This window comes from Rhinatrema bivittatum, chromosome 4 (assembly GCF_901001135.1).
Source record: "Rhinatrema bivittatum chromosome 4, aRhiBiv1.1, whole genome shotgun sequence".
NCBI lineage: Eukaryota > Metazoa > Chordata > Amphibia > Gymnophiona > Rhinatrematidae > Rhinatrema > Rhinatrema bivittatum.
This window is the reverse complement of record NC_042618.1, coordinates 352,992,109-353,010,670: the sequence shown is the minus strand read 5'-3', so window position 1 is coordinate 353,010,670 and position 18,562 is coordinate 352,992,109. Positions and strand designations below refer to the sequence as shown.

At 42.0% G+C, this 18,562-nt stretch overlaps 1 long non-coding RNA gene across 1 annotated transcript in view; it reads right to left on the bottom strand.

Moving 5' to 3' along the window:
• Positions 1-867: 867 nt before the first annotated feature.
• Positions 868-18,562, bottom strand: part of LOC115089529 — a 52,040-nt gene continuing 34,345 nt past the window's right edge. The window contains exon 3 of the long non-coding RNA XR_003856143.1: positions 868-2,097. This is a non-coding gene — a long non-coding RNA (uncharacterized LOC115089529). The remainder of the gene's footprint in view (positions 2,098-18,562) is intronic.

Genomic DNA, 18,562 nt, shown 5'->3' with positions numbered 1-18,562 from the left:
TATTGGGAAGGGATGAGGGAATCAGGCCGCAGCCTGTAAGTCACTTTTTTTTTAATCTAACAGTGCCAGTTATATGGATATATTTGAAGAGATCCAGTTAAGTAGACAGTTATCTGTACACATGTCCTGCTCTAAAGTTATCTGGCTCAGGGGCGTTTTCACATGCGAAAAGGCCCGTTAACGCATCATATTGTATGGTGCGATGCAAATTCAGAAAATAGGAGTGGGCTAGCCTGTCTGCAAAGAGCTATTGCACAGCCATAATGCCAATTTTGGGTGGGTGGGAGAGAGAGAGAGAGAGAGAGAGAGAGAGAGGGAGAGAGAGAGAGAGACTGGCCATGATATCATGGCCATAGGGAGGTATTTGTATCCCTATGGTATGCCCACCTAGTAACTCGAGGTGGGGTTTAGGTAAGAGTGTAGGAGGTTAGGGGCCACTTCGACATTCTACGTGACACCTACGAACAGAACAGTGGTCTCTTGTGAAGATTTGATGGCCATCACTCCAAGATGAGATTTGGGCAATGTTCTCTCAACCTAGCTTGATGTTACCCAGGTACCATAGGGATACAAATACCTCCCTATGGGCCATGATATTATGGCCAGGCTTATCACAGAATCTGAAAATGGTATCACAATTTGTACTAACTTAGCTCTTCACACAGGTAATTAGCACAAATTGCAATAAATGCTATATTAGCATAAAACACACCCCTTTTGCTATCGCATGCGGTATTTACCGCATTTTGATAAATCCACCCCTCAGTTAGCTGCTTACAACTGAAAATCAGCTAAATTAGGCCCACCCCAGAATGCCCCTGGAATGCCTCTTTTTAAAAATGTAATCTTTATTGATTTCCCCAAATATACAATTCATGAAACCCTGCTTACTGCAACTTGGTGATAACATAGAACCATATCAAATCAATTTTAGGAAACACACACATAATAACACAAAAATGAATCTAGAAATCACCTATTTAGTCCACATAACAGGAGGAGAGCATTACAAAGAAACAAGAAAAAATTTAATATTAATCACATAGTTCTATTATTATTATTATTTATAAGGTCTTCTCAAATCATGGATCAACATCTGATGATAGATTCCTATTTTTAAAAGGTGTTGGGTCAAAGAAAGTACATCTTACACCCTCTAGATTGCTATGCATTTACAGGTTAACCTTAAAAAGAAATGCGCATCAAGGGCAACCATCCTTTGATGCATAGGAAAAAAAACCCAATTTTCTCTTCTACTGTGTTTCTCTGAGCATGTCGGGGAACACAGAAATCTTTTGACCGAGGAAACAAGTATCTTTGAGGTGTGGAAAAAAAAAAGCCTTAATGTCCACTGAATATCTGACTCTTGTACATAAGAAAGCAAGCGGAATGCCTGATCAGATATAATAGATTGAGATTGTTCCAAATAAAACATAAATCAAAACTCTTCCTAGATTTTCTACGAAGATCTACCCCTCCGCTCAGGGAAGCCATAAACTTTGGAAAAAGATGGAACAGATTCTGCAGGAACCCTAAGAAATTCTATATAAAACTTTTTAGGAATGCATCTTTTGTATCTGGCTAAATCATAGCTGGATAAGTCTCCCAATATTCAATAAATTGCAATTTAGCAGGATAACTTGTGAGTTATCAGACTAAATGGCTTTGAATGGTGAAATGAAATTTTACAGCATTTATGTGGTTAGGAATTTTTGCAGAGCTCATGCCTAGGACAGTAGAGATGACAAGTGCCATAAAATCCCATCCTAAGATCGTCTCACTTGACCTCATTTTGGAAACATTTTATTTCTAAGCAATAGTTAACTCTCAAAACCAAGAGAGGAGAAAATACAAAATTTACCCCCACAAAAAAAAAAAAACCTGACACATTTTCTTATAAAATTATTTTGATTTGGAAAGACTTCCAAATCTGGAGGTACAAAATGTCACAACTGCCCCCATGTTAAAACCGAAGGGGTCCCAAGAACTAGTACTGCTGGTGTTTCCTCTTTTCTTTCATTCTGGGCTTTTTTTATGGGCCTTTGTAGCCACTGGGCCTCAGATCTTCCAGTTGGGAGTTCCACAAGCTCTTAAAGTCTGCAAATAAACAGAGAGAGGAAGAGATGGAAAGAAAAACAGAGACAGAGAAATGAAACGGGAGTGCAAGAAACCGGAAAATAAACACAAGTGGGAATGAAAACAAAGGCATGGGAGATAAATATAGATGTTTAAAGAGTTTAGACTGCAGGACAAAATGGAAGAGAACAGAAAAACAGAGGCATTAAGAACTCTTGGTATTCTGCAAACACCTCCCATGTCTGAGATAATGAAAGCCACAGTATTGTTTTCTTATGCATTTTATTTCTCAGACTAAAACAAGGATGCCCACCTGAGCAGGTGCTTCTTTATGCTATAACATGCGGGCAAGAAAAGCCAAGGGTCTGGGTTAAGTCAGGTTTTGTATATTGCCAATCATCAATAAAGTAACCAAAATTACCCAATTATTTTAATTAAAAAAAAAAAAAAAAAAAACCCTTCATCTTTTCAAATCATTTGTATTGTTTTCTGAATGGTGTCAGCAGAGTGGTTTCCATGGAAACCACTCATCGGTGGTTAACTGTATTTTGTTTAAAGGAAATCTGCCATCATCTCAGGCTTTAGCTATTTTCATGGTTAAACGAAAGGACAACCTATGCAATAACATGAAAACTAGTTTCCAGTTTTTTATTGAACACCTAGGGCATGTGATTCAGTTATCGTGGATAAGAGTGATGTTGTATGTAATATGATGACGTTCGTCTCATTTTGCTTTTTTTTTTAAACTATGAACTTCCTCTACCTAAACCATTTCATTTAAAGGAAACCTATCTTTTTTTTTTTTTACAGAGAACACAGTGGTTAACAACCGTTTGCTGTTAACCACTGTGTTCTCTGTAAAGCCTAGAGCTGCGTTATGTTATGTGTAAACCGAGGTGATGTTCCAAACGTGCCTCGGTATATAAAAATACTTAAATAAATAAATCTTTATATTCTGTGCATTCACAGCAAGGAAACTATGGCATCACACAAAATGATATTCTATATGTTATATTTTCTGGTTTAATTGAGTATAAAATCCAGCCAGTTTCAAAAAGAGCAATTTTGCCTAATTGGCAATGTCATGAATAACATTTTTTTTTTTTTTTATCATACATCAGTTAAAAACATAAGAACATAAGAACATGCCATACTGGGTCAGACCAAGGGTCCATCAAGCCCAGCATCCTGTTTCCAACAGTGGCCAATCCAGGCCATAAAAACCTGGCAAGTACCCAAAAACTAAATCTATTCCATGTTACCGTTGCTAGTAATAGCAGTGGTTATTATCTAAGTCAACTTAATTAATAGCAGGTAATGGACTTCTTCTCCAAGAACTTATCCAATCCTTTTTTAAACACAGCTATACTAAGTGCACTAACCACATCTTCTGGCAACAAATTCAAAAGTTTAATTGTGCGTTGAGTGAAAAAGAACTTTCTCCAATTAGTTTTAAATGTGCCCCATGCTAACTTCATGGAGTGACCCCTAGTCTTTCTACTATCCGAAAGAGTAAATAACTGATTCACATTTACCCGTTCTAGACCTCTCATAATTTTAAACACCTCTATCATATCCCCCCTCAGCCGTCTGCTATTGAAATAGTGACTGCTTTTTGCTTCCAAGTGTTGTGCATTTTTGCTGTATATTTAAACCCAAAGGAAATAACAGGGGCAAGAAAGATGCATACATGTTATTTAATGCAATGTCAGGGATCATACCCTAATAACACAAAATGACTTTCTCTATATTATCAGACTTGTGTATTCAGTGCTACATACAATTTTGAAAACAAAACGTTTTTGGTAGCGATGTGCAGGGTGAGAATTTTTCTCTTTTGTTTTTTTCTTTCATTTTGTCAGTTCTGTTTTGTTTTAGCATGCAGTATTTTGAAAGACTGCTCACTGAGGGCCTCATTTACTAAGCATGTTTCCCATAGACACAGTGTCACGAATCCGGCTGCTAGGCAGCTCTCTCTCCCTGCCCCCACCCCCAGCAGGGGCCCTCACTGAGCCATGCTCTGACCTGCTCAAGCCACTGCCTTGAAGGCTGCCTGATGCAGCAAGGCTAGCACTGTAAGAACCTCCCTCACAGTCTCAGTGTGGATTCTCTTCTCTGCCTTTGGCCACCTGTTTTGTGTGCTTGCAGTGTAATCTTTCTCTTGTTCCTTGTTCCTAGACCTTTGCCTGTTTAACCTTGCCCTAGTTCTGTGTCTAGTTCCTGCTTTGTTTAGACTTCTAGCCTGCCTGCCCTGCCTCTGTCTTGTCTCTTGTCTGTACATCTTGTCCTTGTCTTGTTTGGATCTATCCTGCTGTGTATATTCTGTGCTCCTTCTGCCCTGTCTCGGCCCTCCTGTGACCTCCCTTGTCTGTATGTTTCTTTGCTGTGCTCCTGTCCTGCTCCCTGTGGGTCTCTCAATGGCCCTTATGCTTCCTATGAGTCTCTCAGTGACTCTTTTTCCTTAAAGGCCTCCCAGTGACTCTCTGTGGGCCTCCCAGTGAGCCCCTCAGTGGTTCTCCTGTTTCTTGTGGGCCTCCCTGTGCCCTTGCCTTTTCTCTTGTCCAGATCTCCCAGAGGCCTATCTTGTTTGTGCGTATTCCTTGCCCTGCCCTTGCCTTGCATCTTGTCCAGGCCTTAAGTGACCTAGCATTCCTGTATGTTCCTTTCAGAGGCAGCTCTACAATGAGGCAGGGTGAGGTGGTCGCTTCAGGTGACAAACTTTTTGGGCCCAAACAAAAACATCAACATGTCAGCAGGGTTCCCTCAGACTGCTGGCAGTGAAGGATTTTCCCGTGGCCATGCAACTTATTGATGTGCTGGTGCTGACGTGACCCCAACCGGCAGGAAGACCCTTCTATGCTGCCCTGGCATTGAACACTGGCCCTAGGCCAGGCCCCACCAGCATGAAACGACATGGAATCCCTACTCTTGAGAAGAACGGCTATGCCCCACCAGCAAAAGGAGACCTGGTTGTCCCACCTGGGAGGACATCAGTTGGTGGGGATGCCGGGCCCCCACCAGCAAAAGAAGACCCAGCAGTTCTGTTGGGGAGGACATCAGCTGCTGGGCAAGCCAGACCCCAAAAGCCTAAAAAGAGCCAGAACCACTGAAGGAGGAGGGATGGGTGATTGGAGGAGACTGAGTGAGAGAGGGGAGGGTGCAAAATTGGAGTGAGAGGGGAGTGAATGAGAGTGGGGAGATTGACTGGAGAGGAGGGGTGAATGGAGGACAGGGGCTGGGAGAGGGAAGGGTGGGGAATGAGAGGGAAGGGATTTAATAGAGAAGACGTGTTAGGGAAAGAATGGAATGACTGGTGAGTGGAGGGGACAGAAATGGACGGAGTTTGTGATTAAGACAGCATGTGTGTGTGAGGAAGGGAGCATGTGAGAGTAAGGGAAGGAGCAAGTGTGTAAGAGAGTGTGAGTAAGAAAAGGAGGGAGGGAGCATGTGAGTTAGGGAGGGAGCAAGCATGTTGTGAGAGAGAGGGAGGGAGCAAACCTATGAGAAAGCATGTGAGTTAGGGAGTGAGGGGCAGGAGTGAGTATGTGAGTGGGTAAGAGGAGAGGGAGGGAGGAAGCAAGCTTGTGAGAGATTTTGTGAATAAGAGGAGAGGAGGGAGGAAGTAAGAGTGTTAGCAAGAGAGACAAGGGGAGGGAGAGAGAACATGTAAGAGAGAGAGAGAGAAACTTTGTGTGTTCCACTTCTTCAGTTCATTCCCCACAAATCCACAAGGTAACTGAAAACTAAAAGGTTCCCAGGTATGGAAAGAGTGAATTTGTTTTCCTTATTAGTTTTAATTATTGGTTGGTGGTGTATCTGCTGTTTTAAAATATTTTATTAGTATTTGGGAAACTTTTTAAAATTATGACTTTTTAATTATTGGATGTTCTATTCATCACCTGTTTTAAAATATTTATTCTCTTTATTTGTATGGTTTACTAATGTGATCAATGTTTTACATGTTTTTATTTTGTTTGATATCAGGATTGATGTTTCTGTTATTCCATTGTTGCACTGTATACAGAGTCTGGGTTGTTGCAGTTTCCAGTTTGTTTTTTGTGTGATATTTTTAATTTTTACTTTATGGTCTCTTTATTCTGTATTTAGTGAAGGTTTTCCTATATTCTGCATGTGTGACTAATGTGAAGTATTCTGTAGCTTGTATGTTCTATTGTTGCGTTCGTGCCTATTCTCACCCTCGCTCCACCCTCTCTACCTTTGTGGCGACTCCCTTTGGCTCAGACGGACAGATGCAGCTGCGGCTTCTCCCCGCCTCTTGGTCCCGGTATCCCCAGGCTGGCCTGATGCCACGGATCCGCCATGTTCCTGATGACATAAGGGCGCGCGGAAATTGTGAGTTACCATTGCAGATTGCAGATAGGAACCGGTACTCGCTCCACAAGGACCTATGTTCCTAATACCTTTCTCAAACTCTCTTCTTCCTCAGAAGATATCGCATACCTATATCGTATGGATTACTATTACAGTTTAACTCCGCAGCCTAATTCATAACAGATTGCTAACTCCTCCTTCTTCAGGAGCAGAAGCGTAACACATTGCTAACTCCCATCTGCTTGCTCCTCCCATCAGCATAGCAGATTATAACATCTATGCAGAGATCTATAGCAGCCTGGGCTGATCTGTTTTCCTAATAGGAGGTGTATTGGTGTTTTAGAAGCTGATGTAATATTTGTGGTGTTGCCTTTTCATTGTGTGCTGATAGGCAGTGCTGGTTTGGTATGGGAGGTTTACTATATTGAAACTATTGTAGTTCAGTTTACTCATGGCTTTCAAGTAAACACCCAATTCTCTCATTGCAATAGGCCTAATACTAAATGGCTTCCAAGTGTTCTTTTTTTTTTTTGCAAGGTTTTGTGGTTGGCACCAGTGATATTTTTATCTCAGGAGGCTCTATTTTGAATGTCCTTTTTCATGTAAAATCTGTCAGCAGAAATGCATAAATTTTGTGTGGAATGGGTCAGGTTTGAGGGAATAAGGCTGTAAGGGGTCTAGGGGCTTAATATCCTTGCACTGGCCTTGAGAATGTGCCACACACATATCCCCACCATTCAAGATTCTCCCACTTCTCCAAAGCGGAGATGCTGGGGAAGGATGAGAGATAAGTGGTAGGATTGCTGGGATTGTGGCAGGGTTGCCAGCTTCCTAGAGATATTATCACTGACACTCTATTTGCCATTCCTTTGGGGACCCTGAAGCCTCTCTCCCCCCATCTCCAGCATTTTAGCTTACCAAATGGGCTAGACAGTAAGGGGAAACCCTCCTTTTGCCTTCTCATTGATTTGACCTATGTTGTGCCTGGAGGTGAGGTGGGGGGGGGGGGGGGGGGAGGGTGCACAGAAGGCACTCACTCATCCCTCTCCTCAGGTAACAAATTGCCTTGAGCCACCTCTGGTTCCTTGCCCTGCACCCAGTTCTGGTCTTGCCCTGTCTCGTGACTACTTGTCTTCCCTGTCTAGCTGGTGCACTCCCTGTTCCAGTGGGCACTCTGTTCTTGATCCAGTGCATTGACTCCAGAAGAGCTGCCTGTGAAGTCCTGCTGGCCACCATAATCTGCGGGTTCAACCCAAGGAGGAGGAGGTGGCTGGTCAAGCAGAAGATCCACACCAGTCTTGCTTGCTCCTCATTCCTACACAAGACTGCATGCCTGATCTGCCTGCTTCTTACAGGAAACAGAGAGTAGGATTAAAAGGTCAGTTTTCACAGTGGAAAAAGGTAAACAGTGGAGTGCCTCAGGGATTTGTACTTGGACTGGTGCTTTTTAAAATATTTATAAATGATCTGGAAAGGGGTACAACGAGTGAGGTGATCAAATTTGCGGATGACACAAAATTATGCAGAGTAGTTAAATCTCAAGCGGATTGTGATGTTCTTCTTATGTTCTTAATAGCAGGAGGACCTTGTGAGATTGGAAGATTGGGCTTCCAAATGGCAGATGAAGGTTAATGTGGACATGTGAAAAGTGATGCATATAGGGAAAAATAATCCTTGCTGTAGTTACACGATGTTAGGTTCTATCTTGGGAGCTACCACCCAGGAAAGAGATCTAGGCGTCATAGTGGATAATACATTGAAATCTTCGGCCCAATGTGCTGTGGCGATCAAAAAAGCAAACAGAATGTTAGGAATAATTAGGAAGGGAATCGAAAATAAAACGGAGGATATCCTAATGCCTCTGTATCGCTCCATGGTGAGACCGCACCTTGAATACTGTGTGCAGTTCTGGTCACCGCATCTCAAAAAGGATATTGCTGCACTGGAGAAAGTGCATCGAAGGGCCACCAAAATGATAAGGGGCATGGAAAGCCTGCCCTATGAGGAAAGGACTGTTCAGTTTCGAGAAGAGATGACTGAGGGGGGATATGATAGAAGTAGGAGTACCAGAGGGTTTTGATATAGTGTATGTTTTACTTTGATTGCGTACTCCCTGACCTCTGGGTATTCAGTGTAGTCCTTAGCGGAGTTTTAACCCCAAGGGCACACAAATTAATTTGTTTCTCTTCAGGGGCTGCTCTGGCTAGCAAATCCTCCCACAATTGACTCTTAATCCCCAGGTGGGGGGGGGGGGGGGGGGGATTCTTTTTATGGGGGTAAGGTCTTGCTTGTGGCCCAGATGATGTTATGCTGCTCCCCGTGTATGTGTAGACTGTAGGTGCATCTCATGAGGTGAGAGGCTGTAATAAAGTAGACAGAATCAGGATCTGGGAGTGAAAATAAGAGTTTACACTCTTATAATATAATAAATGTATTATAAATTAAAGTCCATTTGTCAATAATGTTGAAGATACATCTGGCGTGTTGGTACAAGTGTAGCTCTAGGTAGGTAGGTGTCCTTATAGTCAGGCATCTGGGTAGTGTCCCATGGTGATTTTTAATGTGCAAAGTTCACCCAGTGGCTATCTGGGAATCTTAGTGGAGAGATCCCCAACTTCACAGCCAAAATCCTACCTTAGGTCATCTTCCCCTCGGATACCTAGCCCGTCCTGGTCCCATAATGTGGAGATCCAATCTTGTTCATCTATCCTTGCTTGTTGTTTCTGGGGGGGGGGGGGGGGGGGGGACGTCTCATTGGGGAAAAGTCAATCCCAGTGGGGAGGGGAGCATCAAAAAACCTCTCCACTCTGTTCGAGTCCAAAAAATACTTTAAAAGATAAACTGGATACATCTTCTGCCCTCACTGTCTCTTGTAGCAGGATCCATCACTGGTGTTTGCCCACCTAGGGTTTAGTAGGCTCACAGGTCTTTGGTCTGCTGGTGAGAGAGCCCTTTTGCCCCAAAAAGGTATCAGGTGTAAAAATCTATCTCTCTGTAAATTAATAGAAGGATCTTCTGGCAGGGCATGCACGATGAGGTGTCACTTCTAAATGAGACTCCATTTGGGTGAAGCTGGAAGGCCTCACCAAAGTCTAAAACTTAAATATCCTTACTGTCCTAGGCTTCCTCAAACTGATCCCAAAGTATCCTAAAATGGCTGGGCTAAATAGTGTTCAGGCATCCAATCCAGACCCTCCAGGTGGGAGGGACTAAGGGGTATGGATGGATGGCTCCTAGATAATGTGTTCTAAGCAGGGACAGTGACATCTGGATCTGGTGGTCAAACCTAGGGGGGGGGGGGGGGGGGGGGTTACCTTCTTTTAAAATGTACATAGTTGCTGGCTGGAAAATCCATAAAATTAAAATTAGCAGATTGGTTAAGTCTGAAATGTTATTTATGCCAGCACTAATTGCAAAAGAGGAGTCCATTTTCATGGAGAGGAAGATAGGCAACATTTTGTCCCTGTACTGGCCAGGAAAAGGTATTCTGTCCAACTGCTTCTAACAGAGTCCAATTCACCAACTGCATGACCCAAAATGTCAAACCCACAAAATAAATTAGGGAGACTGACCCTCACCATATAGTGTCAGCCCCTCGCGACATTTTATGTGCCCGGTTGGTGGAGTTACATGTATATGTGCGATGCCATGTAACTCTTCGAAAATTCCCCCCCCCCAATATTTTTTGCATGTGCTGTTTCATTTTAGAGTGCACTAATTTGAAATTTGGTGTGTGCTATTTGTTTTTTTCACCAACCTCAAAGCTTTTTACGTGCATAAAGCCCAATTTTATGTGCGTAAATGTCTTGCAAAAATTGATCAGGACTGAGTGCCTGTAAAAGTGTGTGCGTATCTTGGTTTCACGTGTACTTTGATCTGCACCAAAGAGAGGCGCAAACAGAGGGAGGGGATGAAATGAGGGCAGAGTCAGCACTTACGAGCACAGTTTTTGGTTTGGTTTTTTTTTAAAATGCATGCAAGTGTACCAGCATAGGTTACGCCCTCCGAAGAGGAGAATGTAACTTTGCATAAGTGAACGTGTGTATGTAGCTGGCCATTTACTCAAGACATTTTCACTTTTTCACATGTAGGTTCGCTTTGAAAAAACTTGATAAAGTCTGTGCGTACAGTATGTGTTTTACCATTATGCGGGCTATTTGAAAATGACCCTCCCCGTGCACACTATTTCAAAGTAGTGCATGCTAAAAAGAAACTGACGATAACGAAAATGCATAGTCCTACATTTTTGTGGTATTTTAGATTCTGCTTTTGCTTTCCACAAGACCTGATCTTAGACTAGAAGGCAGTTCTCCTTTAAGTGAAATAGCTTAGGTAAAATTTCTTAGCTAGAATATGAGACAAACTGAGACCCTCCTTTTAACCTGCACATGGAATGTTAATGCATACAATTTGCTTAGAATTTCCAATTCATAGTTACTTCAAAATAAGTTTTTATATACAGCACAGCTGTGTGATTTCTGTCCTTTGGTTTTTGCAATACTGATACTGGAATGGCTTAAAGCTTAATCATGTAAGCTCATTTTCTGCTACATTATAAAATTCTAATTAATAGGATCCTACAGGAGGCAAATTAATTAACATCTGGAAGTTGTATTAAAATGGTTAAATTGATAATGGATTTGTTAATACCTAAAAATGTTCTGCACATTTGCAATTCCAGAGTTCATAACTATCCAAAAAAAAAAAAAAAAAGAAGTCACGAACAAACCAAATGAACATGGGACTAATCACTGGATTATTATTAAATTAACATTACTCTCTGCAATTATATTACAGCTCAGAAATAAATTAAATTCAAAGACAAAGACAAAGGAAATATTTGCAAGGGTTAGGTTTGTATCACTTTTGCATTTTAATTTTTTTTTTTGTGGATGGAAGAAAAATATATTAACTTTTATCAATATATTTCCTTAAAATCCACCTATTCAGAGCAGCAGGGGCCACTAATCTCTGCAAAGTATAAACATGCTTGCCAAGAAGTAAACAAGATACAGATAAAGGAAGCACAAACTAGATCATGGCAAGCTGTAGGGCAGTTGGGTGGGGGCCAGCAGGTTGCAATGCCCAGAAACCTGCCGGACCAATGCCAGCAGGTTACTAGTGGCTGGATAGCATCCAGCATGGAAAGCCACAGGGACCTAGGTGGTCAAATGTTTGGAGCACAATGTTACTAGTCTTCTGGCTACAGCTCTGCTAGCTTTGGTAGTTGTTTAGATTTTACAGAGCTTGGTGGCGAGGCATAAGAAAGGGGGGGGCCTGGGGACCTGTATTTCATCTTTCCAGGATGGTAGAGAATCAAAGAGGAAGACAACAAAAGCTGACTTAGATAAGGAGCAGTAACCTATAAGGGGTTAAACTTCTCTGGCTAGCTGCTGGGATATATCCTTAGTAGTGTAGACCAGAATAACTGAGGAGACTGGATGGGCCAGCTGGTCTTTATTTGCCATCATTTACTATGCTTCAGAAACCCTTATTGTTGACTGGGATACAATGAGATACATTAAAAAAAAACAAAACCCTTTTTCAAGTTTAATGCTGAAAAATCCAAACTAAAAATTAACTAAGGGCCAGAGGTACTAAAACAGGGATTCCCATACTGTGGGTTAGGACCCCATATGGGATCACAAAATCTTCAGCTGGGGTTACAAGTGCCTCTTCAGATACCAGCGTCATTAAGGCAGTGTGGGGACTTTGAGCCAGCAGGTGCTCACAGGCACTGCCCTTGCATTAGTTTTTCTTGGCTGAGTTTGCATGGGCCGGAGGAGACTTCCTTTGCTCCTCTCTCATCATCATCCATTGAACCTACCCAAGAGAAAAATGTTGCCTGTTATCAGTCTGTTCTCTCTTTCCATCAGTGGTCATCCATCTTTGGCTCAGGATCAGGTGGATGTTTTGGGGGAAGGCCGTTTGAAGGGTAGGATCAAGTTCAGGAGGGCTTTGAGGGTTGGATCAGGTGGAGGGTTAAATGTCAGAAGATCTACTGGAGATGTATAAGAGAAGCTGGGAGGATGTGAAAAGAGTTGAGGGGAGGCGATAAGGCTGGGAAGGGGGAGGGAGAGAATTGGGGATGAAAGTCAGTAGAGATGGGATGACAGGATCAGCTGGGGGAACATAAAAAGGGCTTGGGGTGAGAGGATTAGTTGGGGTGATGTGAAAAGGGCTAGAAAGGTGAGAGAGAGGATGGGTTGGGACGATGAGGAGCTAGGGAGATGTAAAAGGGGAGCAGCTGGAGGGGAAGAGATTGAGAGGGAGTCTGCTGGAGGGCGGGAGGAGGTTAAGAGAGGAAGTTCTTTGGCAGGGGTAGAGTTTGGTGAGAAAGGATTGACTGTAGCGTGTGGAAGTTGGGATAGCAGATCACATGGAGTATGGGGAGGGTGTGAGTGGAATGTTACCCCACTAATTTTGCCATGCTTTGGAGTCATGTGAATTTTCAAGTGCTAAAATGGGGTCACCTTGGCAAAACATTTTGGGAAGCCCGTACTAAAAGTTTTTTTCTAGTTGGAGTATATGAGGAAACTATTTAGTACATCTGGCCCTAAGTGTTTTTACTAAGTTGGTTACTGGACATTACTATGGTTTTAATATGAAAGAATTCACATTTTTTAAAAGTATAGTTAAACCAGGTATATATCCATGCATATATGTGTGCATATATGCATGGATATATGTGTGCATGTTTCTCTCTCTCTCTCGCTCTTAGAATTTACACACATATATAATTGTGTGTGTGTATATATATATATATACATGCACATGCACACGCATATATACACGTATGTAAATATATATATATATATATACATACGTGTATATATGTGTGTGCATGTGGGTATATAAAGAGAGAGAGAGAGAAAACATGCACACACATATATGCATGGATACTATATACCTGGTTTAAAAAAAATGTGAATTCTTTCATATTAAAACCATAGTATATATATGTGTGTACAAGTAAAAGGCCTGGCATTTTTTATTTCTTTGTTTTAAATATCCAAAATTAAATTGGTTTTATTTTAGCTTTCCATTACACAAATTGGATTATATATAAAATTAGACAGTGAATTGCACCCATATGCACTTTAACCCAGACCAAATGAAGGAGCAACTATTGTGGCGGTTAAAGTAGTTCAGTTTCAAATTACCTTTCAAATATTTAAAGTAAGGTCTCTAGAGCTTGAAAGACTAGCTCGCTAATCCACCATGCCACCAATTTCCAGCTTTAATCAACTGCTTTATTGTACAGTCTATGAAAACTTGCAGTGAACTTGGCCTTTGACACAGAAACCCAAAACAAAACAAAACATAGATTTAGAAAGCAAACATATTACTTCTTCAAACATCAAGCCAGACTGTTATTGCACTTTAGTTTTCAAAGTGATATTCATATGGAGATTACGTACTGTAGAGGATCAAGCCAAACCTGGAAAATGGCTTTTTAAATTCTTTTTTTAAATTGAGGATTCTATGTTTTATACTTTCAAGAATTATCCAAAAAGCAGTACATGTATTGTTTAGCATGCCTTGAAGAGGTTCTAGGGTAGGGGTTATTCAGCATTTCAGAACCATATAACTTTCTACTTGCTGTCTATGGCTGGCATTAGCTACGCAGCTGGAATATGCTTTTGTTGAAAGGAAATGGGAAATTTTAACAAAATTTCTCATTTGGTTTCATTTCATTGTTAAAACAAAAGGGGGAAAAAAAAGCATAAAATACAAAATAAGTTGAATCAGTCACCAAAACCCCCTTCCCCTTACGCCTCCTCAGCTACCCTCAGATCCTCTTACTCTCTTACCCTCTTGCTGAAAATGTATTCATGGGATAGGAGCCATCCCCCAGTCGCTCCTGCCCCACAGCTGCCCCTATTGCAAATGGCTCTGGCAGACCCAGTCTGGGGTCATTTTCTATGACAAAAATTTTACAATGGCAGCAGCGCCATTTGCAGGAACAGCAGTTGAGGGTCAAGAGTGACCAGGGCTCGCTCCTACTCTGCAAAGAAATTTTCAACAAGAAGATAAGAGGGTTGAGAAGGTCTGGGTTAGGACTGGCAGCAGTAATTACCTTTTCTAATTATGTTTTTATTTTCGTCTTAAGTTTTGTTATTCTCAGTTTATAGAAAGGAAAGAAACAAAGCAAACAAACAAACAAACAAAATCCAAAACCAAAATAAACAAAATTAGATTAATAAATGTCTGTGCACATCCAGAACTAATCAATTGGTTGATTAACTGGTTGGTTAACATAATAGTTCCTTAATGCTCAGCAAAAGGGGCAGCATGAGGGAATCTGCTGGCTGAGGCGAGGGATGAGATGGTGTCCCTCCCACCCAAAGCATGGTACAGGTCAGATCATCAAGAGGAGCAAGGGGGTAGGGTCTCTTTATAGTCTGGTCCTTTGGGTGATTTGAAATGCTGCGGAAGGAGGAAAGCAGGGCCCAGTATTCCCAGAGGAGTAGCAGAGCGCCTATGATAATTCAGTATTTCTAGGAAGCTGACAACCCTGCCACACTTCCAGGAACCCTTTACCTGTCTCCCAGGTTTCCCCAGTGTTTGCCCCTGGAGACGTGGGGGATGGGCAAATGATAGGGGTCTTTGTGTGGCAAATTCTCTACCGGCCTAGTACAAGGTTATCAGGTGCTTAGGTGAACCTTAGAGCCTTGCACCGCCCTCCTTCCCAGCCCTCACTAAACACAATAAAAAAGTTTTCATTTATAATAACCAATTTTACATGAAAAGACATTCAAAGTATAGTAGCGGGGTTCAAAAAAGGTTTGGATAAGTTCTTGGAGGAGAAGTCCATTAACGGCTATTAATCAAGTTTCCTTAGGGAATAGCCACTGCTATTAATTGCATCAGTAGCATGGGATCTTCTTAGTGTTTGGGTAATTGCCAGGTTCTTGTGGCCTGGTTTGGCCTCTGTTGGAAACAGGATGCTGGGCTTGATGGACCCTTGGTCTGACTCAGCATGGCAATTTCTTATGTTCTTATGAGATAAAAAAATATCACAACATGCATATTATTTTTACATGCACTACTGTGGTGCAGTCCAGAAAGCTCTACAAAAATGCAAAATAAACACTTGGCATGCATATGGTATTAGGCCTATGGTAATGCATGTTGGGTGTGGGCTTTGCCTCCAGAAAGCCATAAGTAAACTAAATTACAATTACAGTTATTTATCTCCCATACTAATTGCCATCACTGAAACAGTAAACACCTTAACTATGAAAAGACAATACTGCAGATATTACACCAGGTCCCAAAAACCAATACACCTCCTATTAAGAAAACAGAAAAAGCTAGCCTGCTATAGATCCTAAAATAGAAACTTCACACTAGCAGGATACTTCACCTCAGTTATACATGCAGACCACATACAGACCCTCACCAAATACTGAATAAAGAGAGCATACAATATAAACAGAAACATGAAGACAAAAACTGAACTGAAAACCGTAACAAGCCTTACTATATGCAGTGCAGCAATAGAAAAACAGAAATGCTATTCCTCAAAGCAATAAAATCAAGGAATATGAAACAATCATAATAGTAAAACCATACTAATAAAAAGAAAAAATATTTCAAAACAGCTGATGAATAGCATAACAACCAATAAAATCTCATATAAAAATTACAAAATTTTTCCCAAACATTAATAAAATATTTCCAAATAGCAGACACATGACATAGTACCCAATAATTAAACCTAGTAAGAATAAAAAAATCCATACCTGGGAACTTTAAATTTCCAGTCATCCTGGGATTTCTGTGGATTAGTGGGAGAGCAGGAAGTGGTAGCAGGAAGGAAGAACTTTCTTTTCCCTCTCTCTCTCTCACACACATTTATTCACCCTCATGTATGTACACAGATGCTCTCACACAGAGGCTCTCACTCTCCACACATGCTCACTCACACACGTGCTCTTGCTTGCTCATACACACACATGCTTTCACACACACATTCATGTACACACATGAAAGACACCTAGAAAAAAAAAGACACCTAGAAACTTGCCATACCATACCATGCCAGCACTATCCTCAGGTCTCCAACAGCAGCAGCCTTATCTATGAAACGGAAGCAATGCAAATATTTTACCATGCCCTAGAACACTAATACACCACCTACTGCTCCAAAGCCCCTCAGAAAAATTACCTGCCAGTAGACATACTGCGCCTCAGTCCCACATGCAGAACACAGACAGATCCTTATCCAATACAGAATACGGGAGAACAAATTAGAAACATAAACAGGCAAACAAAAATAAAATGGAAAGCCCGAGAAACCAGAATCTGAACAGTGGAATAGTGAAGAAAGAACAAAATACAAAAATGTAATGCACATTCCCAATCATAACATATGCCATTCACTAAAAATTCAAAAAATTATATTTTTACCTTTGTTGTTTGATCTTATTTCTCTAATCAGTTGGTCCCAGGCTTTTTTTTTTTTTTGCACATTCCCTTTCTTGGTCTTTTCCCAATTCCTTTTACAGGATTTTTTTTCTCTGCTTCTTCTATCTCTACCTGTCTTCTTCCCTTGCTCCCTCAAACACACAGGCACTTATTCTTACATGCTGTCTCTCTCTCAGATAATCTCTCACACACTTACAGGCTCCCACTCTCACATGCTGTGGCTTACACACAGCTCACACTTTCACATGCTCTCTCTCTCACACACACACACACACACACACAGAGGCAAGTTCCCACAGACCACCAGGCAGGCTCCCATTTATTCTCACACTGCTCCCCTAACCCCCAGGCAGGTTTGTATTCATTTTTACACTCACACACAGACCTCCAGGCAGGCACCTATTCATTCTCACACACACACAACACACAGATTGAGAGACCCCGAGGCAGGAACCCATTTTTACACAGACCCCTAGGCAGGCACCCATTCATCTCACACACATACACACACACACACAGTCCCCCAGGCAGGCACCCATTCATCTCTCTCTCTCTCACACACACACACAGACCCCCCCAGGCAGCCAATCATTCATTCTCACACACACAGATTGATAGACCACCAGGCAGGCACACATTCCCATATACATACAGACACTCAGGCAGGCACCCATTCATTCACACACACACACACACCCACACCCACACCCACACCCATTCATACACATACACATACTTAAGGAAGGCCCCCTCTTTCTTTTGCCGGGAGACTCTCTCACTGCACTGCATGGCTGTTGGGGAGGAGCCAATCACTGCTACTGACACTGAAGCCTGTTCTGCTACCTTCCCTGTGCAGGCCCTGCGATATTAAACATTTGCGGGGCCAGCACTTCCTTCATGCTGATCTCGTGCTTTGCGAGATCAGCATAGAGAAAGTGCTACTCTCGTGAGATTTTAATACTGCGGGGCACCAGAAGCTTTGGGGGTCTCGTCTGAACTTCGGGCCGTGGTGGGATGAGCTCCACCATGGCCATTGCCGGTCTTACTGCTCAGGGGTAGAAAAGTTGTGCGCAGCCTCCAAAAAAGTTACATGTGGCGGTGCATGCATGCAGCATACAGGAAACATTGCCGGCAGTCCACACGTCCTCTGTTGTTTTGGTGGCAGGGCGAGGCAACCGCTAGAGGAGTGGGGGGGGGGGGGGGGGGGGTGCAGTTTTTGCTGCTTTCAAATTTTGCCACCCGAAGCGGCCGCCTCACCTTGCCTCATTATAGAACTGCCCCTGCTCAGCAATCTGAGAGTATGAGCTCTCTACCACACAAAGGTGTGCAAGCATGGAGCATCAGAATGGGCTGCTCAATACTGAAAAGTTTACCAGCCTTTAAAAGTCATGAAGAGCAAAGGGTTACCCCCAAATACAGAGCTGTCTGGAGCCTAGGGATGTGCTGTTATTTAAAATGAGCATTGAAACATCACCAGTATTTGTTGTATCATTATGTATCATTTCCCCTCTGAAATGACACAAAAAAAAATTACCAAAATATAATTTGTCCTTTTTGCAAGCACTAAAGCCTTTCAGTGTGCACTAAAGCATTTCGGTGTGCTTTATTCCTAAAATGTAGGACAATTATGAACTTTGTAAAAACTGTTACAAGTGTTCTAAAAACATAGCATGCACTAAAAAGAAACAAACAATATTCATGGAATAACAAAAATGGTATA